We start from the raw sequence: 6,687 nt of genomic DNA, 5'->3' as shown, positions 1-6,687 counted from the left end.
TAGTGCTGGAGTGGTGTTTCCGTGAGAAGAGGATTTCTTGTGTTACTGCTAAAGCACTACTGCATAAATTCTGGATTTTCTGAAGTTACATTTGATGTTTGACAGTGGACAAAAGACAGAAGGCCACAAGAGCTGACCGGTAGCATTTCCACTCACACATCCTCTTCGGTGGAGCTGACGGCAACAGTTGAAATTATTAGCAATTCCCTGCTTGTTCAAGGTGATTTGAACCATGACTGTTGAACTTCAAAGATCCCTTCAGAAATGTTTTGTGACTTCCTTAGACACACTTTCCTCTCTAAAGGAGCCGTGAACCACAGTTTGAGCTATGAAATTTAAGTTTTACAGTTTTGCTGTGCGGGGACCTAACTGCGAAGTGAACTGTGAGCTCAGAGTGGCCCTGGTTCTAAAGCTCAGGAAAACTGCGTGCTTGAATTCTGAGGTGAGAAAAACAGTGCTAATCTAAGTGTATGTGGCTGGAGGATATCTCAATGCAATATTGTCGGGGATACCTAATACCTGTAATCCTGACTGCTCCAGTCAGTTAAGCCAGGAAAACCAACCTCAGCTGTGCAGTCCAGAAGCCTTCTGACAGAAGCTTCAGTGCTTTATCAGAGCTCTGTAAATGAATGTTTATCGCCAAGCTACCTGCCTAATAGTAGAAGTGGGTGTTCTCTAGTTCATTCTGCTTCACAGAAGAATTTTATTTTTTTTCTATAGTAAATAATTCTTTTGTGCTTTGGTGCTCTGTGCCTCCGTCATAGATACAGCCAATACTATCCTGGACTACAGTACATCTTGCTTCCTGTACCCTTGAGGATTCTTGCAAAGCTTTCATGATGAAAAAAGTTTGTGAGCTGGAGTGTCTCTTGTTTTCTTGTTGATTGTCTACTCTGCCTGCTGCAGAAGCAGGGCAGTGGTCCATCATGGTATGGTAGGTGTGCCCCAAACCCTGCACAAGATCCCTGCACCCCTGTCTCAACCTCCTTCCCTGCTGTGGCTGGACTGTGGTATAAGGGCAAGGAGTAGTTATAAAGGACAAGGAAAGGGCAGAACCAGATTACTTTTCAGTGAAATGATGAATTGGCAAGAAAATTTAATACATAAATGTAAATAGCAGGGAGACAAGGATCATCTGCTTTGGGGGTGGAAAGCTGCAGTGTTGAAACACGTTTTGGTTTCCTTCTGTTCTTTTGCTTGCTTGTTTTTTAAAGACTACAGAAAGGAGGCTTTTGAAATTACTGGACTGGAGAGTGGGTGCAATGCAGGGAAGAGTCTGCCATGAATACATAGTTGGTGGGAGAAGTATTTTAAAGGGCGTAGGAACTGCAGATTTGCTGGAAGTGTGGGAGCAATTTCTCCTAACTTGTCTCTAACACTGGTACTTTTGGACCCTTCAGGAGTCGTGGGACTGTTTCTGTTTCTTTACTGACAGGGGTGTCAAGCATTGGAATGGGCTGCCCAGGGAAGTGGTGGAGTCACTGTCCCTGGAGGTGTCCAAGAAACAACTGGACATGGCACCTAGTTTCGTCGGCAAGGTGGTGTTGAAAGGTTGGATTCAGTGACCTTGGAGGTCTTTTCCAACCTTAAGAATTCCATGATTCTGTGTAGTGCAAGCATGTGACCCACCAGCCGACCACGTAGAGGTCCTTGGGGACGTAGAGTTGTCAAATGAAGTCAGCACACTACCTCTACAGCTCAGGGATGTCCCCTGGACATAGTAACTGCCTGGTGCAGGGTAAGGTCTGGCACACCTTCAGCTTGAATTAAAGTACTGAATTTTACTGTCATTCACAATTTATGTACCTGCACTTAATGAAAGATTTTGAAACTGCTCTAGCTAGTTTGGCAGCACTCCCCGTGGGTGCAGGTTAAACTAGGAATTACCAGACATGTGGAAAAATGAAGGATGACCTTTTTCAGAACTTCAGCCTTAGGGTTGGCTTGAGGTTATATTTGGTTGCATTCATTTGCCTTTCCTTTTTGTCTTCTAGAAGTGCTGCGGGAATTGCTTTCAGAACAAGAACATTTGGTTCTGTTTTGGGCATTTGGGTTTTTTGGGGTTTGTATTTTTGCTGTGTAAGAAAGCAGTATTCTTTAATAAATTAGATACATGGAAAAGAGAAAAAGCAACAAACCAGCAGAAATTCACTCTACTGTTGACCAGAAGGTTCATCCAAGGACAAATGATGGAAAGTTTGAAGACAACAATAAGGAGAAAAGGGATCTTTAAGGTCTGTTCTTTACAACTAATTTTTAAGTTTGAGCATAGCCAGTTAAGATAGTCTCACTGAGGCAAAAGGTGATTTAGGATTCTCTGACATTTCTTACTTGTTCAGCTGTGTGAAAAAGTGAAAATTCACCATATTAAAGATGAAGTGGCAGCAAAGGTGCTATGTGGTGTGCAGAGCTCTGCAGGTATGGGGAGTTGGCCTAGATAGAACTTGGAAGATTTGATTTGTCCCACGTTAAGAAACACTGAGAATTAAAGGATTATAATAAAATTATATAATTATAATTAAAGGAGCCTCGCTTGGTAATAGGTTCCTCTGGAGCCTGCACTGCAGTTATAAAACAGTGAGGTTTTTGGAAACACGATCCCTCTGTAGCTGGAGCTACAGTTAAGAATGAATACATTGCACCAAGTATGTCAGGCTTTGAGAGAGCCAGGCAGTTTCTGGTGTAGGAAGTTTGTGAGGTTTTGGCTGGCATAGATAAATGGGTACCACTGTAGGAACCTAAAATGTCCTTCCTTACTGGTATGTAGGTAGGAAAAGACCGGGTAATTTTTGATAGACTGAGCAAGCTGAACAGTACTGTGATACTGCTGTTTAACAATATAAAGAAATGTGGATAAAAAAGGTTCTGAGAAGGAGGAGGGCAATTGCTTTCTCTTTACAGTCCCCCTTACCTGTCATTTCCTCTGATCCTGTCGTCACTGGAGAATCTCATCCCAGCAGAAGATTGGGCAGGGGGCACTGGGCTCCTGCTCCTTCCCCCTCCTGGTTTGACCCCCGGTGCCTCCTCCGCTGCTTCAACAGCAGCAGCATGGCCAGTGCTCTCCAGGCTGGGGGGGAGAGGTGGCCATACAGCTCATCATCTCCTGCCTGCCTGCAGGAGGTGGGGGAGGGAGCCCCAGCCTAGCTTTGAGGAAGAGGGTGAGGATCAGGAGGGATGGATGAGCCTTGGAGCAGCATGTTAGATGTGCCACCCTCCCACCCTTACAGTGGTGTTTGTTTAATAAAGGTGATGCCTTGATGCTGCCATAGCCCTGTTAGGTTGCCCTTTATGCTGCCTTTTGTTCCTCACAGCAGTTCTCCAGTGAGTGATACAAACCAAATAGTATTGGGAAGTGGGGAATAAAAGAAACTCACCAAATTCTGAATGAGGCAGCTGTTGGCATTTGCAGTGGCATTACACCAGAGCACCCAAGCATAAACAACTTTAAATGTCCTACTGAGCATGCAATGAAGGTGGCTACAGCATCATTGAGGAGGTATGATAAAATATGTCATGACTGTGCCAGTCACACTGAAGGCGACAGAAGAGAAGATGGTTCCTGTCCCCCAGGGCCAGCTACAGGAGCCACATGTACTTCATTGGTGACAGTGTGAGCTCCTGACAAGCTCTGCAGGTGAATGGATAGCACAGTGTATGTCAAAAAGCAAGGAGGGAGAAGATGCCAAACTCCAAAACAAGCAGCACAAGAGAAGAGCCCTGTGTTGAAAGGTGCAAGTCACTACTTGTTTATTTACCAAGTGTATGAAAACAGCCCCTTGACCATGTGCTTGGAGACGGACTGCTCCATGCCCTGAATGTGCTCTTAATGCAGATTACAGCCTTGGGCTGGGAAACCTGAACAAAACATCCTTGATGCGTAGCAGGATCAGCCAGGCCAAGAACTGGGGAGCCCCAAGTGAGCAGCAAAGAGAAAGTGCTGGGAGCTCACAATGCTTTGGAGAAGAGCAGAGACTGGGAAGAGGGAGGAGAAGGGGGAGGCTTCAGTGGTATTTTCTCCATGTCAGATTGGTTGGGGGGGGTCACATCACCACGAAGTGGCTGTAGTTGTTGGTACAGTTCACCAAAGTATTGGCTAGGCCTCCTCTACTCTTTAATGCAGCTCTGTGCTGCACCTTTCTTGAAGTGCATCTTTTGTTTTTCACACAAGAGAAGAACTTCTACTATGGCACTATGGTATATAAGGTAAATTATTAGATACAAGCACACACATTACAGGTATGGGTATATTACAAACATTATACCACACAGGAGTGGTGAATGCACCATACTCTATGAACACAGGCAAGAGTAGCCTTATTTTGCAACCAGTGATGGTCCATCAGAATGGAAAACAAGGAAAGAGATGGTTAATCAGATCTTTTTCACTCTACATTTGCTTTCCTCCAACAGCTTGCAGGCTTTATTACTGGATTTGATTGAAATCCAACCCTTCTTAGTCTGCTCGGCTAAAGTCTGAGAAGCTCCTGCTGCACCGTCTTGAAAGGAAACCTTTCAGTGGAAACCAAGAAAGCAAATGTAACAGCCCAACCAGATATTTTAAAGGCCAAAATTATGGTTCCCCCCTGGAAATCTTCTACTTAACAGCAAGCCATATATAAAGTTTCAGAAGGAGAGGTGGAGCAGCAGGTATATGTAAAGTAGCCAGTGGAAAGAAAGAAGCAAAACCAAAAACAACAAAAGGAAAGATTTCAGTGAATTTGCAAGGGTAGAAAAGGAAAGGCAAATTAAGGCATAAAAGCTGTGGCAAAAATACCTGTATCCTATAATTTTTCCCAAATGAAGGAAAAGCCAGTGATGCCACAGACATGACTGAAACCATGAAACTGAAGGTATTTATGAAAATTCCTGTGCCTTCGGAGTTTGTAGGTGATATAACTCCGTCCTGAAAAATGATGAGTATCACATCAGTTCCTGATATGTCCCACACCCCATCCTTGCACATGGGCACTACCAAGCTGGTGCTAGACCAGAGAAATGATCCACATAAACCTTTTTATCTTTTAAATGGGACCTCTGAGTGCTTTTTTTCCCCCTCAATGTTTCCTAGATAGGCTCATCACCATGGTGTGTCATTTTTTCCTAAATGGCAAACCATGGTTGTTTTCCAGCTAGCTTGTAGCAGGAGGAGTATTTTGTCTGAGTCACCAGAGCCATCTGTTCTAGACAAATATTTTAGTGAATGATCTCCTTCTTGCTTAGACTGTTTTTACTCTCCTGTTTAAAGATCAATTCTGTAAAGACAAAGGCAGGGTGATCTCTCATTGACTCGCTCACCCTCCCTCCATGAGCTGGCATTAAACCATCCCCAGCTTCAGCACCAGCAAACATTAAAATGGTCTATAGATGGATTTTCAAGCTGGGTTAGATCTATGAATTAAAGTTTTAAAAGAAATGGTTTTGGCTCCCTGGCCAGTTGCAAACAACTTGTCTTTAGTTCCCTGCAGATTGCTTGGGGTATAAGAATATATTTTAGGGGTGAGGGTTCCTCAAAACATTAACCTGTGCCTGCTTCCTGCAGCACTGGGACATAATTCAAGATTCACAACTAACATTTCCACGATAAGGCGAGTTCCTTCCCTTCTTGCGAGAGGTTTGCGTGGCTTCAGCTTCAGCTCCTTCTCTTGGTTCCACTGGTGCTGGTTAGTAATGGTATTACGCATTGGGTCTTCACCACCAGCAAATGTTTGATATGATATAAATATTTGATCTGATAAAAAGCTTACACAGAAGGAGCATAAGAAAACCATAAAGCCATAAAAGAAAACCATAAAGCAGTTAGTTAGAAATAACATTTCCTCTGCATGGCAAGTAGACTGACTGCAGGAGCAGCTGCTGTTCCAGAGACTTCTACATTTACTTAGCAGAGCTAGAGATCTCACATGTGCTAACACCACATGGGTACAGCTGGAAAAGAGATCCTGAACTTGCAGTTGAAGACCCTGCAGTGACATGGTCCCAGTGGAGATGCTGCCACTGCTGTGTCTCATTCAGTTTGTGTTACCTGAGGCACACAGATCCAGCCACCAAAACCTCTCTCCCTGCTTGTACATCAGTCACCAGACCCCAGCACATGGAGATGTGATGCTCCTGGGAAGGGGACAGAGAAAATGCACAGGGTTTTTTTGTCACAGGCCAGTGTTTGCCCTTGGTTTCAGCACTACTCGAAGCCAACTCTGCACAGAAATGGGTTTGGCTTCCACTTTCTGCAGCACAGTAGAAACTGAAAAACTGGGATGTGCACGTGTGCACCTGCTGAGGTGTGTGAAGGTTGGACTTTCACTTGCACTTGCTCTCCTTTGCATCCACAGGTGAGTGACACTGTGCTGGTAGCTCGATGGCCCTCCTGGACAGGCACCTGAGCCCAGGTGGGCTCTCTCTCCCTCCCCACCACCCAGCAAGGCCAAGCAGCAAGACGAGGTCAGCCATGGCTACATTTTTGAATTACTCATGGCAGGTAGTTTTCTGCAATGGGCTAAAACAAGACACCCGAGTTGCTGACTCTACTGAAATTTCAGGGGTTTTGCACACAGCTAGGGTGTTGTCTGTCCATCTGTCCCCATGCACAGGCACGGCACGTCTCTGGCATATAAAAATATATACACGTCTCTGTGTATAAAAATGGCCTCAAATGGGTTCTTGACCAAAGAGGAAGAAACTGCACCATTG

This window comes from Manacus candei, unplaced genomic scaffold (assembly GCF_025592945.1).
Source record: "Manacus candei isolate 608988 ecotype Guabito, Panama unplaced genomic scaffold, ASM2559294v1 h1tg000014l, whole genome shotgun sequence".
Classification (NCBI taxonomy): Eukaryota; Metazoa; Chordata; class Aves; order Passeriformes; family Pipridae; genus Manacus; species Manacus candei.
This window is presented reverse-complemented; position numbering follows the sequence as displayed.